At 38.2% G+C, this 19274-nt stretch overlaps 1 long non-coding RNA gene across 1 annotated transcript in view; it reads right to left on the bottom strand.

The window, feature by feature from the left end:
- Positions 1-19274, bottom strand: part of LOC148126981 (uncharacterized) — a 29912-nt gene that overhangs the window by 7205 nt on the left and 3433 nt on the right. Inside the window, exon 2 of the long non-coding RNA XR_015741781.1 lies at positions 12679-12757. This is a non-coding gene — a long non-coding RNA (uncharacterized LOC148126981). The remainder of the gene's footprint in view (positions 1-12678; positions 12758-19274) is intronic.

The raw sequence follows: 19274 nt of genomic DNA, 5'->3' as shown, positions 1-19274 counted from the left end.
ACATGCTGCAAAGATGTGCAATCAATCGCGAGACCATAAAAGAGGTTCTATTTAGAATATGTATTTTGTCTGGTTATAGAAATCTGTTACTAAAATGTAATTGTAATTCTATATTACCATTTCAGATATTTTAAAGGGTCTCTTAATGTTGGAATGAGAAGTTGACACTCTCTATTTTAAAAAATCTCTTAAGTCAGAATGTTTGGTTTCAATTACTATTTGTTTCTATTCCGACTTAATCAGATTCTGCAAAGTTTCGGATTGGTGAACTGATTAGCTTTTATAAATGCAGTTATTCATTTCCAAGATAGTCTTGTAATGGGTACATTTGTGTTGGCAGGATTGTTGATAAGGCGTAACAATGAAGAATGTGTTTAAAAAGTGATAAAAAACAGATGACCTCAGTAAACCCTCCAATAAAGAATAATCAAAAAGTTGGGTTAAAACTAACACTTTTAGAAATGCTCAGAAGATATTTGTTTAATATATTGCTAAATGAATTGAAAGCTGATCATAAATAAATATAATTTTATCATTAGCTAATTCTTTTTCAGCCAAAGTAGCATTTTAGGAAGATTTAGGAAGGCCTAATAACTCAGTTCTTTCCCACAAGGGGGCAGTGTTGTGCCATAATAATGTGATATGCTTGCTTTAATGGCAAACATAAATGAGAGAAATTTGTATTTCAGTGCCTTAGAACGCAAATTATGTATGTTCAAATGTATCTTAATGCTTTTGAATGGATCACTATTTTTTTTTCAGGCATGTACTTGTTCAAGTTTATTCTAAATATTCTTGCTCAAGAAAAGAACTGGAATTCAAATGATATGGTATGGAGTGAAATCTCCCTTTTTAAAATATCTGGCTTATACCAGAAAAGGGCACCTGGATTTCTCTTGAGCCCAGAATGCTTAGGGGGCAACCTTTTCAGAAACTGCATCTATTTTAGGATAGATCAAATGTGGCTGTAAGAACACCAATCTCAGTTTATAATTGAACTAGGCTACATCTGCCCATATTTTGTGATGTTTTCTTTGAATGCCTCTGGAAATATTAATTGGGTCAAAATCCAGGTGCTAGTTTGAGAGGAAATAGCTGTTTCAGAAAAGCAGCAGTGGCTTCCAGGCCCCTTCTGAAAGCCCTAAAAGCTAAAACCCTGTTCTAAATTCCATTTAGTTCCCACTTTGATTGATTAGATTGCATTTTGTTATATATTTAAAAGGTTATGGAACTTCAAAAGCACTGTAGTGGTTATTTTTATTTTTTTGCACAGTTATCCAATATGTGGTTCTCCAATCTCCACCTCCAATCAATTGAGTCCCTTGGGTACATTTCATCTTAAGTGGTTATTCTACTGTAAAATGGTTTTAAATTAAATTGGTTTCAGGCATGGCATCAGACAAGAGTCCAGGGTAGGGGTGAACATTTGGCGACTGTCAAACTGAAGTTTCTTAAAGCTTTGAGGGACACTGCTTCACAGGTTGCCAGATGTGAGACCCTGTTCAGCTCTAAGGAGCAGTTGGAATTTTTGCTGCTATACCAGCTTCCCTGCTGTGTAACAACTTCCCTGCCTGAGCTGCTGGAGTCTGCGGCTGGGCCTGTGGTAGAGTTTCCAGACATATGGTTCTGGGAGACTCCAGTCTGCTTTCTCTGATGTTAAAGTCAGAGACCGTTCAGGAGTTGATGGCTACAATGACAGTTTAGGAGTTCAGGGCCTGTCTCAGTTTATCCAGAGCCTGACATGGGACAATGGCTCACACCTGATCTGGTTTTCCTGTTTGAAAAATGGCAAGTGATCTAGAGTTGAGAGAAATCCTACACTGATTACCATAGACTTCTCGGGTGTCACTATCTACTACAGGGAGGTAGGACTCAGGAGACCAACTCTTCTAGGTGACTTCAGAGAGAGCTGAGGTTATTCTGGCTCCAATTCAGGGTGCTATTTTAATCCTTGAAGTACTTCATTTGATTAGATCTCTCTGTTTATAATCTGATTTTCTTTCACATCTTTTATAATATTACATTTTTGTACTCTTGAATGCTTTTAAAATTGTTTATATGGTTGTTTTATGCTACCCAGAATCCATTAGTTTATAACCACATTGCTGTGGCCAAAAATTGTAGTGATTGTGATAGCTCCCATACTACCACCTCTTACAATACTAGACAACACAGTAACAACAGTAGAGACCTTCAAATTTCTAGGTTCTACCATATCACAAGACCTAAAATGGACACCTAACATCAAAAACATCATCAAAAAAACACAACAAAGAATGTTCTTTCTGCGCCAACTCAGAAAGCTCAAACTGCCCAAGGAGCTGCTGATACAGTTCTACAGAAGAATTATTGAGTCTATAATCTGCACCTCTATAACTGTCTGGCTTGGTTCTGCAACCCAACAAGACAGACACAGACTTCAGAGAGTAATTAGGACTGCAGAAAAAATGATTACTACCAACCTGCCTTCAATCAAGGACCTGTGTACTGCACAAGTCAAAAAGAGGGCTGTAAAAATATTTACAGACCCCTCACATCCTGGATATAAACTGTTTCAACTCATACCCTCAAAATTATGCTATGGAGCAGCGGTCAGCAAGCAGTGGGCCGCAGTCCACTGGTGGGCCATGAGAAAATTTTGGTGGGCCGCAGAGAAATCTCACCCCCAGAGCACTCTCCCCAAAGCAATTAATCCAGGCTGTGCAGAAACACAAGGCTGCTCAGCCCACATGGCCCCTGGGAACCCCCCACCGACTCACACCTTACCTGGTAAACTTGCCTGCTAAGTTGCTATTTTTCCTTTTTCCGACCATCATCTGTTCTGCTGTAGCAGGAGATTTAGATTAGCTAGGAAGCAGGAAATGGTTGGATTTCTTGCTTTCTAGCTAAGCACACCAAACCTCCCTTAGGACTAAAGGTTTACTTGCAAGCAAATTCAGTGCAGACTCACTGCAAGCAAATTTGAGAGACTCAACTAGCTGATGGCAGATAGATAGATCACTCAATGGTTCTGTGAGCAACTCAATCTGCCTGCTTTGCCTGATTTTGGATAAAAGTTGCTTTTTTAAAATAAAAAATTCAATATTTACATGCATGGTGTGTTGTGAGTTAATTTTGTGAGTTTGCTTGCCAGCAAATTTTATGTGACAGACTGAGCTAGCTGATGGCAGATAGATAGTTCTCTGAATGAATCTGTGATTCTGTGAGCAACTCAATCTGCCTGCCTGCTTTGCCTGATTTTGGGTAAAAGTTGCTCTTTTTTAATTTAAAAAAAATCAATATTTATATAAATATTTATAATATCTACATACAAGCCATGCCCAGCCAGTCACATGACCATCAAGCCACACCGACAAATTAGGCTATGCCCACAGAACCAGTTAGTGGTCCCTGGGATCTAAAATTATGAGTTTGGTGGTCCCTGAGGTCCAAAATGTTGGAGACCCCTGCTATGGAGCACTGCACACCAGAACAATTAAACACAAGGACATTTTTTTTCCTGAATGCCATCACTCTGCTAAACAAATCATTCCCTCAACATTGTCCAACTATTTACAAAGACTGCATTACTATTACTATTAATCTTCTCATCGTTCCTATCACCCATCCCCTCCCATTTATGACTGTATGACTGTAACTTTGTTGCTTGTATCTTAACAATTTTTATTGACTGTTTCCTAGTATGGTTTGATTGCTTATTGTACCCTATGACTATCATTAAGTGTTGTACCTTATGATTCTTGACTCTTGATGAATGTATCTTTTCTTTTTATGTACACTGAGAGCATTTGTACCAAGACAAATTCCTTGTGTCACACTTGGCCAATAAAGAATTCTATTCTATTCTATTCTATTCTATTCTATTCTATTCTATTCTATTCTATTCTATTCTATTCTATTCTATTCTATTCTATTCTATTCTTCTACTCTACTCTACTCTACTCTACTCTACTCTACTCTACTCTACTCTACTCTACTCTATTCTATTCTCAGTTATGTAAGCCATTCAGTTAATACAAAAATGTAAACAAATGATAGTGCCTTAACATGATAAGGCGGTGCTTTTATTCTTCAAGCCATTCTACCACAAATCCCTGGACCATGTTCCGTCCCCTTATATCACACAGTATGTCAGGATCACTTTTCTTTCATTAGCTAATTAAGAAGTGTGTGCCTCCACCTTACATGAACAGCAGAAACTATTAAATCCATCGAGAATCTGGGATGCTCCCTAGCAGTTTGGAAAATGTGAACTCCTCTCCTTATGAGACTTGCCAGATGAATGTTTGGATTGCAAGGTCCAAGAATCTAGATAGAGTTTGGTAAAATAGAGTGTAGAACAGGGATGCCCTACCCTGGCAATTGAAGACTTGTAGACTTCAATTCTCAGAATTCCTCATGCTGGCTGGGGAATTCTGGGAGTTGAAATCCACAAGTCTTAAAGTTGCCAAGGTTGGATACCCCTGCTGTAGAAATTTAACTGTTTAGAGATGCTTGACGGCAGATTTGAGTCATTCTTTCCTCATAGGAACTTGTCAAATATCTAAGTCCACTTTAAGTGATTGCTTCCATTGGTATCACTGGAAGTTACCTTTGAGGTACTAGTTACAACTTTGAAGAATAAGTGTACGAATCAGAAGAGTCAGTTTTTTCCAAATTTCTATTTGGTTGCTGTTTTCTGTCTCTTTCTCTGTTCTAACTGGGCTACCAAGAAGGCAATTTTGAAGAGTTCAGTGGCAGATTCATTAGGCTTCTTAAACTGGTTGAAGCCCATCTATCTAGGCATACCTTTCAAAATGCCACAGATGACGGATAGTCTAAGGGTTCAGCAAGCGAGGGCCCTGCTACCCATCTTTCTTTGAGTGGGGACTTTGGAGGGGAAAAAAAACCTTGAAAGTGGCAAAGGGCAATTTTGCTTATGAGAGAGGCAAGTTTTGTCACATAGGGACAAACTATTAGGGAAATGTAACACAAGCTTATTTGGCTATTCAGCAGCTTTAATTCCTGTCATGGCAACATGCCAATCCCAGGCACCCAGCATTGGCTTAAATAGAATACACGTCTACTTTTGCTCCCGGTATATGCATTAGCCTGACCATACTATACTCCTTCAAGGTGATTTATTTCTTTTCTATATATTTAGGGGAAACAACCTGCAAAAATTGGCATGCAAACAAGCCCGCTGTCACACTTGGTTAATAATTTGAATGTAGCTTTAAAGCAAATGCCCCCATTACCCTTTAAAACTCACTAAGAACTGACATTTTTGGATGGAGTGGAAGAAGGTTTCGAGCAGAACATGCCAGCTTCTCAATAGCCTGGAGAAAATGTAAGGGATATCCAGCTTAGGCAGCAATTCTGGATGTCAAAACAAGTTTCCTTGCTGTCATAAAATGCTATTTGGATTTTACATTTTTAATTAAAATTTTAATTATCCCCAGAGTATTTTATTAGCTTTTATGAAGACAGCTGCTTTTTATCCTATCAACCAAAGCTTTGCTCTGCTCTAAAGAGCAACTTGTCCCAGTTAGGAGTTTTGTCCTGAATAATTTTCATCATTGGTAAACTAGGTTATTTAATTTAAAGTGACATTTACCATCCCAATTTACCAATTTAATTGAAATGGCTTTTTATTGCAGAAGCAACAAAATAACCTTGGAGGCGGATTTTGTGCTTTGCTTAGATAAGATGAAATCTTCCCAAGAGCCTAATTTCTCCTTATTTCCATACTGGATCTTGATCCCACCCACTCTGTTTCCATACCATTAGAAGCATGAACCTAGAAGATCCCTAGAGAAATTAGTGGATGCTGTTAGTGGTTTGTGGTTTGGAGTGTATTATTGGATGATATGGTGGGTTTATTTGTTTACATGTCTATTGGTATATATAATGTATTTTTTTCAATATAAGCAAGCTTGTTACTAGCTCCCTATTTTAATTAAGGTTTAAGTTTCTGCTCTTTTTTTAATCCTGCCTTTATTATTTATATAAATATCTCAAGGCAGAAAACATACCTAATACTCTTTCCCTCCTCCTATTTTCCCCACAATGACAACCTTGTCAGATGTGTTGGGCTCAGAGAATGCCACTGGCCTAAAATCGCCCAGCTGGCTTTCATGCCTAAAATGGAACTAGAACTCATCATCTCTTGTTTCTCAACCTGATACCTTAACCCCCAGTCCTAACTTGCTCTGTAATCCTGGTACTTAAATTGGGCTCACATAGTTATTTTCTTGGAGGGGCACAATGCTTCAGTGGTTAAGGCAATGAGGTTGTCAGCTGAAAAATCAACAACTTGGGTTCAAGACTTGAGTGTCAAGTTAACTCTGGTTACTCACTCCTATCAACCTATAGCAGTTCGAAAACATGCAAATGCAAGTAGATAAATAAGTATCACTTTGGTGGGAAGGTTGCAGAATTCTGTATTTTAATATTGGCCACAGGGTGACAGAAATATCTCTCAGATAATACAGGCTCCCATGGCTGAGTATCAGAGATGAGCTCCACTATCTTGAATCTGTCATGACTGGATTGGGGAAAACCTTTAAATTTAAGGTTTTTTGGGGTAGACATGGTATTCCATGGACATTGTTCCAATCAGGACTGTGCACAAATGATCTTTAGGAAAGCATCCTATTGGACTTCAGGTTTGAGCTTCTTCGGTGACAGACCGAAATCCGCGATCATGTGTGGTTTCAATCTGTGCTCACCGCTGGAGCGCCCTGAGCCAGCTGGATTTGGGGCTAAGCCATCCCATAGAGGTGGTGAAGAGGGGGGAGACTGCCAGCAGGGTCGAGGAGAGCCATACCTCTTCTCCTCAGCTGGCCATTATTCCCTTTCCTGAAGGCGGTTGCAGCGATGGTCAGAAATGGCCACCTCAAAGAAGAACTCAACCAGAGAAGAATGTGCAGGAGGAAGATAAGAAGAGAAAGTTTTGGTTGACTGGGTTGAACTGAAAAATCAGCAACATAAGGTACCCTGGAATTTGAACTATAAAAAATAACATTGTTCCCAAAGAAGACTTTAAAGTAGTGAAGGAGAGAGGGAAGGGAAAGGATTTGGCTTTTTTTTCTTCCCTTCCTTATACTGACAGCTAAGAGATTTAAGTAAGAAATTGACAAAAATCCACTTTGACATCAATAGGCATTTAAGCTGAAAATAAAATGTCAAGGGGATAATAAAAACTTTTGGATACTCAAAAATCTTTAAAAGCAGGAAAGGAGAGAAAGGGAAGGAATAAAAGGGCGGGATCTGGAAAAATGGAGGAGACTGCCTGGAACTAAAAGGAACTTATAGTGAAACCTTAACAAGATTCCTAAAAGATACATTCTAACTGAAACTTTGTAACAAAATAATAGAACCCCAGGAAGAGAAAGAGGAAAAAAGAAGCAAGAAGAAACAGCTTTGGATTATTTGGATTACATGGTGATTTTTGGATTTTTGGCTATTGGATTTAAATGACTAAAATCAATCGGGTGGTTGTTTAAAAGTACTTAAAATGGCATCACTTTTAGAAGAACTGAAAATGGAACTTAAAAAACAGAAAGCAGATGCACAAGAAAGAAGAGGTTCTTTTGGCTTCGTATTTCAATTTTTAGAAATGGAGATCTGGAACTATGAGATACAACAAGAAACGCTTGTAGAACAAGAAGGTTGGGAGAAAGAAGAAGCCATCTTTAATGATCAAGTAATTTTATGTGGGGGGAAAAAAAAGAAAGAGGGGAAAGAGAGTGAAAAGTTTAAGATTTCAAAAAGCAACAACAAAAAAGAATAGTTTGAAAAATAATTACAATATTAGGAAGCAACAGAAGAGAGGATTACAGAAGAGAGAATTAGAAGTAGAGAGACAAGGGGGCAAAAAGGGGAGGGAGAAGAAGGGGGGGAAGAAGGAAAGGAAAAGAAGTTATAAAAGACAGAACAAGATATAGAGAAACAGGGAAAATGTATAAAGATTGAAAGTATAAGCCTATTTAGAGATAATGGGTGAAAATTCAATAGCCATTTCAAATTAAACAGCCGTTGTGAAAGTCTGACTCACAGACAAACACAATACAGAAGCCTGATGATGGCAGATGAGATTCTGCCGAAACGTTGCTACAACTTTAAAAGCACAACTATAATGACGTGGGAAAATACCCGAACAAAGCTGAATACTATACATACATATATACATACATACATACATACATACATACATAGATACATAAACTTAGTGTGTATTTTAAGAATGTACCAAGCAGAATTCGATTGGAAGTTATGTACTATATTGAATGTTATAATTTTAAAGGCATAAATTGAAGATTAAATAAGAGTTGAATGGGTCTTCTTTTGTTTCCCTGTATAGGAGAATGGAGCTGAAAAGCAGGTTAGTGGGGTGGGGAGGGAATAGGATTTTGCAGTAACCTTACCCTGCCACGCCCACCAAGCCACACCCACCAAGCCACACCCACAGAACCAGTAGTAAAGATTTTTGAATCCCACCACTGGTGACGATGTGAGTTTGACACCCCTAGTATAGACAGACTGCTTACAATTAACCAGTTCCTTTGCTCCCTTCCTGGTGCCTATTCTTTCCTTCAGTTGATTTAAAAATATTTCCATTCATATTCTTGTTTCACGTTGTAGGTCCCTAAATGAATCTGCCTTCCAGGCTTTCTGCATTATGTTCCCTCCCTGTGACTATCACTGAAATCTTGATCAGCTCATCAGTTGCTTCCTCTGGTTGATTGCCCCAGTCACAATTAGAAAGTGTATTTATGTATGACTAATCACACTACACTACACATGTACCAAAATGTGCCTTTTGTTGAAAAGAAAATGAAAGAAAGGCTTTCCTAATGTAGAAAGAGGCTCAGCCACATGATATATTAATTAGCTGGGGGAGATTTTTGGAATTTTTAATTTTTTTTAAAAAAAAAATTATTATTAAACTTCTATGCCACCTATTTCACCAATGTAACTCTAGGCAATTTATAGTCATATAATTAAAATGTGTTATAAAACCTTAGAGCAATAAATACAAACCATGTTTTTAAAATTTGGTTAACATTCAGAATCAAAGACAACAATGCCACAGAGTACATATACATGCACATATTACTGCATAGCAAAATTGAAAAACACAAGTCTTTTGGTTTGATGTTCACTTTTAGCAAGTTGAGAGGTGTCAACTTTGGCCAGCAAGCTAAACCCCTGGGAATTTTGTGATATTCTGCTGTGAAATGTGAGCTCTGTCATTTGACCTCAGGTTGTTTGATCTCAGATTGTGAATATTTATTCTGGCTCCTCACCTATCCCTGAGTCAGTTGAAAATAATAGTGGCACGAAATCTGCTGACCTCAGGGTGGATCCCCTCTTTCCTTTCTTGTCCCTCTTCCAAGTTACTATCAATCCATCCCCACCCATCCACCCCAAGGTAATCTATATGTATACATATAAAAGCGAAACACCACTCAAGCATCATCAGAAAATCTCCAGAATCGTAAAGCCTAAAAACTTGAAATTTGGCATGCATGTTTCTCTTGGCTTCTAGGTGCTCACTAAGAAAGGATTTTTTGAAATGACCATCAGAGCATTAGTATTTCATATATTATTATTAACACGCTCTGATGCTAAGGAGTTTTACTCCCCTCCCCACCTGAAAAGAAATCTGTTCCAAATGCAAAGCACAAGCAGAAGAGAGGAGTTTCAGTTTCAGTTTTAGTTTCACAGCAGCAACCAGCTTTAGTATAGAACAGTTGAGCTAAGCCATGCCCAGGCTCCTTGCTGTCTCCTTCTTGCTCACACAGCAAATACTGTTTCAGTTTCCATGTTTCAGTTTCCAAACAGCCCTCAATTCTCACACACTGACAGGACGCTAGCCAGATGAATACCGATGGATGCTGGTAGGCAGAGGCAGATTTTTTCCCTTATTTTCCTCCCCCAAAACTAAGCCCAATCACATAGTTCCGTAGCGAAGCATGGGTATAGAGCTAGTTGATTATATATACCTTGAGGCTACTTTTGAAAAGTGTTAGATTAAAGATGAAATTACTACATCAAAAATGGTATCACCAAGACTGTCTTAAGACATGATCAACTCTTTGGGTAGGAGATGAGATGAAAGCAATACCTGGAGACCCAACAGAGAAATGAGATTGCTAAGAAATATTTTGTCCTGTGGGTATGTGCAAGTGCAGAAGGACACTGAGATCCAATATGCTTAAAAAAACATGCTACCTTGAATCTGATCCATCTGAAAAAATTCTGCTTTTGGTCCTGTGAGCTCCACTGTTGGTGTTATGCTTTAGGGGAAAGATCAAGGTGTGAAGGGAATTTTTTCAAAATCTTACATATCTGGGATAATCAACATGACGCTGTTCATAAACAGAAATACATTGCCATCAACTAATAAGATATGCATTCCTTAACCACAGTTAGATTTTAGATCTGAAATTGCAATTGATATTCCATTCATTAATAAATCTGAAATCTAAAAATAATTGATAATGCAGAAATGGAAAAAAGTCTGGTTTAAACTAAGACCCTATTAAAAGGCAAGAGTTTTTATGAGCCATAACATGGAGTGGCTAAACTGATGTAGGATTTAAATTGTGGTTAGGTGGAAGGGAGAAGGAAGGGGAAGAGGCAAGGTGATGTGGATTCCATGTGAGGCAGGTTACATATCTTAACAAATAAGACTGTAATGTTTTAAAAAGCCACTGTATTTGCTGAGACCTGAAACTTTTTGATGCATATGAGTTCAGGAATCTTTTGCTCAATTGTCCTCTTAAAGTTTTTTTTCTTCTCAGAATGGGTTAGTTTGAGATCTGTAATAGAATGTTTAGGGAGATTAAAGTGTCCTGATATTACTTTAACCTTGTTCAGGATTCCTGATATAAAACTCACGTCCATTTTGCACAAAGTTTGTTCTACATAGAATCCAGAAGGGCACTGCTGATAGATGATGACATATATTGCATTAGAGGAAGTACATGTGGAGATGCCTCTAAACCCTTGTGTCTATTTGTTGGGGCCTATGATGATACTATTGATGTACTGTACACGGTGAAGGCAAACTAATATCTGGGTCTGAGTCTCATGGTAACATCATTATTCTGTTGTTTCTCACTGCTTGTGAGAATCCGCTTCCAGCTGAGTGGCTATCCCTGTTCAAGTAGGGCTTGCAATCCAGTGTCCAAGAAAATGCAGTGCCATTGTACAGTATGAGCAGTAGCTTACTAATAAGTTATTTAAGTAGGTTGAGCTATGAGTTATGCTATCTGATTCCTTTTTGGGCTACTAAGAACTAACACAGCTCTTTTCTTACAATGATGATGTGAAGGATAGGCCTCTTGTGCCTTTGCATCCAGTGTCTTTTCCCCCATCTGGAACTGAACTCAGATGGACATTTCTTCCAACAAGATTGAGGTTTATTCTCTGACTCAGAGGTCAATGTGCAAGGATGGTATTCTGTCTGAATATTTCTGAGCATGAGGTCAGTTTTATGAATTATCAGAATCTTTTGATGGACCTTGAAATGATTTTCTTCTCTCAAAGCAAGAAGGAGGTTTCATAGACCTACTAACCAAAACAGAAGTATTTGCTCACAAATTGCTTATAGTTTAGAGTTTAGCTTCCCAATATAGCATTTGGGAATGTCAACATGCCCATAGAGATTCTGCTTTATTGGAAGGTGCAAAGGATGGAAGAATCATAGACTTCCATTATCCTCTATATAGGATGTTTTGATCCTTTTATCCAATTAAATAAATAAGGAATAAAGAGTCAGATGCTTGAGGAACAAAAAAGAAAGAAAGAGAAAAATGCAGGAGGGTTAATTTTTCCCTACTTTAATATTCATTTTAACTACAGACTACAGTATTAGAAATCCGTTTTCAGACCAAATTGTTTAATGGTCCCCTTAGTCGTAAGACATCATTGCTCCTGAAGAAAAGGGGGCCTTCTCTTTTAAATTGGGGTTTGTAGGGTTTAATTTATTTTTCAAGAAAATAAGTTTTCATGCTTGGAAGGGTTTCCATTTTGCACACTGACATTTTCCTGCAGTAGCAGCAGAACAGGCAACGTATGGTGTTACACATGATAATAAGTCTTGAACGCTGCTTTCAAAATTGCACTGTGCCCTTTTTGCAAGCCAGATCCTTCAGTACCAAGGAAGTACAATTCATACACATTCAACATGCATTGACTCTGCAGACAACCCTCCCCCCACTCCACTGATCTGTTTGGGAGAAGGCCATGCTTTGGATACTGTATTACAGCTGATAAATAATAAGAAGTAGACTGGGTCTGCCACTAGGGTTTCTGGTGATGGATGAAATACAGGCAGACTGAATGCTTACAATATGTGGTGCTGAAAACCAGAGATAAGAAAGAACATGCATTAAATATACAGCTTTGTACAAACCATGGAGGAGAGTGACAACTTGCTTTCTGCACTACATCTGCAACACACCATCAACATCTCTGGACTGACAGTTCTGCCCACCCACAGATATCAGCTTTGCAGTGCAAGGGCTTGAAAATGTCATCACAGCCTCATAGTGCTACTGTCTGAGACTATCGGAAAGCATGGGATCAGGGAAATTTTTAAAAAAAAGAGGGAACAAGTAAATATGGGAGAAGATAAGATTAAGGAAGGTGATTTCCCCACCCCATATCTCAGGGATGGTTTCTTACCTGTGGATATGAGCTCCAGATATAATTTGCATTGGTCTCTGTCTGTCTCCAATACCAACACATAGACTGCCACAAAGGACTATGAGAAAAAAAAAAGGGAAGGTTGCTGGTGATAAGCAATAAGGGCTGGCCAATTTCATATTAGTAACCAAAAGGACCTAAACGGTCCTTTTCAGGGAACAAACAATAAAAATGTTAACAAAACACCAGCATCGGCCTTAGTAATTGCAACACGTATGCCACTGGATATGGATCAGTTAATCTGTTTTCATAGTCATTGTAAGCATGCAAGAAAATTCACAATCCCCATCCAAACAGCACCAAATTGCAAAAAGCTTATGTTTTTCACTTAAAAACCACCAGTGTTTATTTAAATATAACAATATTTAATGGCCTATCCAAAAAATGTCATAAACTGTAAACTATGTAGGACTTTTTCACACAGCTGTAGCAAGTCCTAACAAGGCCAAATGGAATACCAGAAACAAATTAGTGGAGTGTGCTATTATCATTTCAAACACTATCACTTTAACAATAACTGTATCCACTGGACAGCTTAGAAAAATGTCATTAGGGATCTTACCCTGAATCCATGAACATATTCATAAATGTGTGACTATTCCAGTATTTGAAATGATGAAACATGGAATCTCCCTTGTCTTTCATTGGATGCCTACTCTGAAAGCTCTTTGCCTTCAAGATAACTATTCTTTTGGAAAATATTTCCCAAGTTAGACCTGAATAGAGTCACCATCAAATTAACATCTCTGTTACTAAGGCACACTTGCCTTATTATCTGAATTTATCTGAAACTGATGACTATGTTATCTTGTAAATCACCAGTTAATGGTAACCCGAACAATCTTTTTACTTCCTTTGACAGTATTTATTTAAACATTTTTTGACTGCACAATTCATTTCCCTCAAAAAATAATGAATGTCATGCAATGAATTATACCTCTTCAGACTTTTCTCCTTTTACAGTTACTCAGAAACATATTTCTGCCATCTCTGAATCCTTCTGAGAAGTGTAGGCTATCTTGTTTTCCCACATGCCAAAATTTCATTAAAAAAGCAAGCAGAAAAATGGAGAAAATGCAAATGTGTTTTAGACAATGATCAGTGGAGCACAAGAGATTAAAAGGAATAATGTCTTTTTGAATACCATTGGCAATGTACTATTGGATCTAATTTTAAACAATAATTGATTGGCCATCATAGGAAGCTGAATTTTAGTTTAGTGAACATTTGGTTTCATCCAATTTAATTCTTATGAAAGCTGCCTTTGATGAATATGTGTAGCAAATGAGAGAAGTAACAGTTTTACTTGTACTGCCAAACCAGGATTAGGGATTTATTTGAATATTCAAACCCATATCTGAGTTAAAATCACGGTATACTTTTGGCAACAAATCACAACTAGAAAACACTGTTAATAGTTAGCTTGCAAATTCCAGCTTGTTTCAACAAAGCAATCATTATGTCTAAAGTAAGGATTTTGGATTACAGGTGAAACTCAAAAAGTAATGCAACTTAAAAGCTGAAACTAATATATGAGATAGACTCATTACATGCAAAGCAAGATAGTTCAAGCCATGATTTGTCATAATCGTGATGATTATGGCTTACAGCTCATGAAAACCCCAAATCCATAATCTCAGAAAATTAGAATATTAAATGCAATCAATAAAACAAGGATTGTACATAGAACAATATCGGACTTCTGAAAAGTATAAGCATGCATATGTACTCAGTACTTGGTTTGGGCCCCTTTTGCAGCAATTACTGCCTCAATGAGGCCTGGCATGGAAGCTATCAGCATGTGGCACTGCTGAGATGTTATGGAAGACCAGGATGCTTCAATAGTGGCCTTCAGCCCTTCTGCATTGTTCGGTCTCATGTCTCTCATCTTTCTCTTGGCAATGCCCCATAGATTCTCTGCTGGGGCATAGATTCTCATCCCTGCTGCTTGTGTACCTTTTCTTCCATGCTTTTCCCTTCCACATAACTTTTTATTAATGTGCTTTGATACAGCACTTTGGGAACATCCAACTTCGTTTGCAATTACTTTTTGAGGCTTTACCTCCTCATGGAGGGCGTCAATGATGGTTTTCTGCACAAGTGTCAGGTCAGCAGTCTTTCCCATGATCGTGATTCCTACTGAATCTGACTGAGAGACCATTTAAAGGCTCGGGAATCCTTTGCAGGTGTTATGGCTTAATTAGCTGATTAGAGTGAGACACTTTGAGCCTAGAACATTGAACCTTTTCACAATATTCTAATTTTCTGAGATTGTGGATTTGGGGTTTTCATGAGCTGTAAGCCATAATCGTCTCAATTATGACACATCACGGCTTGAACTATCTTGCTTTGCATGTAATGAGTCTATCTCATATGTTAGGTTCACCTTTTAAGTTGCATTACTGAAATAAATGAATTTTTGAACAATATTCTAATTTTTCAAGCTTCACCTGTATTTCAGATGTATTTGTGCCAGTCTAGCAAAATGCAAAACAGCCAAAAGAGGCTGATAAAGCCTCATTTTTTTCCACATCCAGGATTTGTTCTCTCTTGTCATTGAAAACAACTTTCTTTCCATGTCGAAGTCTTTCTTAAGTCAAAGGCAGAAGTACAAGCTGGATCTATCAATAATGTCAGACTACCTGTTTACTCCCACAAAGAAAAGCAAAATGCTAACTTCACAAAGAGAAACCGAGGATATCCAGAAAAATGCAGAGAGATAACACACCCAGCCAACCCAAAAATCCACCTGCAGGAAACAAATGCACTCAGGCAAAATGCTCACCTGGCTAAAATGTTCAAAGAAAACAAAACCTCACAACAAAGCGGATTAACTGAAAAAGCATGCCCTTCTCAAACTTCTTGTACAAAAAAAACAAAATACACCTCGGAAGAACCATGGCCATGCTGCTTGTCCTTCCTATCTCCCCTCCCCCCGTTTTTCACCTGGGACACTAATATGTATAACACATCAAAGAATTGACTGATGTACCTAGGCACTCAGAAAGAGTGAAAAAGAATCCCTAGGGGATATTTTGTGTGTGGGTGCATGGTGGGGGGGGAGAGAAATTGTAAGGATCAGGGGTGTTGACAAGGTATGGCCAAAACAGTCAAGATGGCATCCACAATGCTGCAGTAAAAGCTTCACCAATTTTTAATGTGCTGACCATACCTGTTAGCCTCCCTCTGTGGAGTGAGGACTACAGGTAGTCCTTGACTTATGATTATAATTGGGCCCAAAATTTCTGTTGCTAAGTGAAACATCTCTTAAATTAGTTTTGCTCCATTTTATGACCTTTCTTGCCACAGTTGTTGAGTGACCCACAACAGTTGTTAAGTTAGTAACATGTTTTTTTAAGTGAATCTGGCTTCCCCATTGAATTTGCTTGTAATGAAAGGGGATCATACGACTCCTGGACACCGTGACATGAGTTAGTTGCCAAGTATTTTAATTTTGATCACATGATCACGAGGCTGCTGCAATGATTGCAAGTGTGACAAACAACCACAAGTCACTTTTTTCAGATAGGTACTTTTATTTAAGGATGGGAGTTTTGTTAATGTGTGCATGTATACACGAAGCACAGAAACCAATATATTATATACTATATACTTTTCAGTTTGGTATTTTGGATTCAGACATGTGTCAGGGAGAATGAAGATATTTTAAGAAGGAAGAGTGAGACATTTACTCACTTTCAAATGGCATTTTTAGGTCAGTGCAGTGGCCTAGAGGTGGAGCTCTCGCCTCACAATCAGGAGGCGGTGAGTTCAAGCCTAGGTAGAGGCTAATATTTGGAATAGACTCTCCTGCTTGAGCAGAGGGTTGGACTAAATGACCTCCAAGGTCCCTTCCGACTCTGTTATTCTATGTTCCTGGGGAGACGACAACAACAACAGACTGCAAAATCATTGGAGAGATGAGAGTCAGATTTGGAATTTGATTGAACGTGACAAAGGAATGGGGTCATTGACCAGCTAGCTTTGGGAAAGAAAGCACAGCTGACTCTTCTCTTGCCAGGCTTTCCAGACCAGGAGCCAAGAGTAAAATTCACCCCTGGGACTTCACACACTTAACCTGGCTATTAGTCAGAACCTTCTCAAATGCATGTTACTCTGTGGTTAAGAAGAATCTTTATTGTAAACTCAAGTGAAGCCATGCTGATGGTTCCCTGCCCATATGAGGATGCAGTTTCCTTATGACATCATTCCTTATGACAGCAGTTTAAAATGGTCATTCTTTCTTCATGGCCTTTCCTATTTTTCCATAGACTTTATAGGCTCTTTTTGGACTTGATGCCAAGTGCTGGCTCTTGAATTGGTTGACATCTCCACCTTAGACCCATTGGTTCTAGGATTTCTTTCTTTCTCCCAGGTCTTTCTTTTTGGAGAACACCTATTTATTTTAGTCAAGTCAGTTTGCCTTCTGGGAAATACTTACATGTTTACCATGTTTACAACTGACTCTCAAAATTGAGAATGTCCTTGCAGGTCCCAAAGCCCAATGCCTTCCTTTAACGTCAGCATTTAACAAAAAACTTTTAACAAAAAAGGAGACAAATAGTTATGAACTGATAAACAAGCATAAGAAGATTTTTCGGCTGAGTCATTGATTAGTATAAAGATACGGATTTATGAAAACTGGGCAAATGACAAGAAATAACAGAAAAGGGAAACCACATGGGTATGAAAGCTTAAATTCAAGCTTTGCAGGTCTTGTGGGCTTGTGAGCTGAATCACGCTGCTGAAGCTTGAACTTTCAAGGGTGACTGCAGCACCCATATATTGTTGTCATTACTGCTCAGCCCATCTGGCTCACAGCCAAGTTTTTTCTTGTTTGACTATAGCTGCCATTTTAGACTTTCATTATGACAGTCACAGGCCCCACCATTGTGGACGATGTCCCAATAATATAAAGAGAAATTGCCAAAATGGCTGAAGCCTCTGTGTTTTTTCTCAGGGATACAAAGCCTGGAGAATAAAAAGAACAACATTTCTGGAAAAAGTTCACCCTTCCACTTCATTTGTAAAGCTTTCACAAACATAATGAAATGACATTTTTGGAAAGTAGATTGACTTCAAAAGCCAGTGTGTATTGCAGATAGACAATAATTTTACTGCAGTTTCAAAAATGAATGCATTTTAGCAATTAAAAGTAATCATATATGCAAAAAGTTATCTGTATTCATTTGTTTTGTTCATTTTAAATGACATTTTCACTGTGAAATATCAATGTTTTATTATTGTATTATCTGAACACACCTATTCCAATATAACAAGATGCAATAAGTCTTATCCTTAAATACGCTCTGCCTTTCCAGTAAGAGGTCCTTATGAAAGTATGTATGTATGTATGTATGTATGTATGTATGTATGTATGTATATATATATGTGAAAAATCATTATCATTGTCATCAACATCAATATCATCATCTTGAATCAAACCATTTCAGGATGAAGACCTTACGGTACCCTCTATACACATGTAAGTTGCATTCAGAGGTGGTATTCAGCAGATTCTGGCCATTTCTGGAGAACCAGTAATGGGAAATTTGAGTAGTTTGGAGAACCGGCAAATACCACCTCTGACTGGTTCTGCCCCCATCTATTTTCTGCCTCCCAAGACTCAGCTGATTGGCTGGGACTTCTTTTGTTGCCCTGCACAGGAGAACAGAGCCCGAAAGCAAGTTAATGGGGTGGGGAGGGAATGGGATTTTGTAGTAACCTTCCCTCAGGAGTGAGGAGGGAAGAGAGATTTTGCAGTATCCTTCCCCTGCCATGCCTACCAAGCCATGCCCACAGAACCGGTAGTAAAATTTTTTGAATCCCACCACTGCTTGCATTCACTACCAATATAAGTGGTCTGTTTATCCTTGTAAGGAAATGTTCACAGCAAGATAAATTGACTCAGAGTGGTGACACTGGAAAGACTCAATCTGGAATCTGTGGCCCAAGTGAAACATAGTGTGTATATTAACTGACCATATCTCAGAAATGGTATAGTTAGCCCACCTTGTAGAAAGAGAAAAATAATAAGGTCATCCATGTGGGTTTATAAAAAACATTTCATTGCCATGCTGTAATGTACACTATGCCTGCCTTTTCTTTGTGTTGTTTTTTTTTTAAATGTAGGTGGACCAAAGAACTATGACCTATAGTTCTGCCTTTTTTCAGGGCTGCTCAGCAAACTGTTTTGCTGGGAATTTAGTTTACACAATGTTGCATGCATGCTGATAAATTTATGTAAAAGTGATTTGGCTGCTTTAAGTGAGACAGGAACTGGCCACAACAGCCTCTTATTTATTTATTTTATTTATTTAGTTTGTCAAGCGTGTATGAGTATCTCTTCACTGAAGATTATGGACCATCAGCCAGATAGATGGTAGACAGATCTTTTATTAATTTTCCACCTAGGACTGAGAGATGCTGACTAATATAAAGTCATTCAGGAAACTTCCAAGCCCAAGGAAAGAATGGAACCTGAATTTCACCTCATATGGTCCAGCACAAACCTGTATCCTATACTGGATCATATTTTCATAGTATATTCAATCAATTTACTACAAGCATTTTAC

The sequence above is a fragment of the Pseudonaja textilis genome, chromosome 2 (assembly GCF_049901715.1).
Source record: "Pseudonaja textilis isolate UNSWEBS1 chromosome 2, rPseTex1.2, whole genome shotgun sequence".
NCBI classification, from domain to species: Eukaryota; Metazoa; Chordata; class Lepidosauria; order Squamata; family Elapidae; genus Pseudonaja; species Pseudonaja textilis.
Note: the sequence above shows the minus strand (reverse complement) of the source record. Positions and strands in the feature narration are given on the sequence as shown.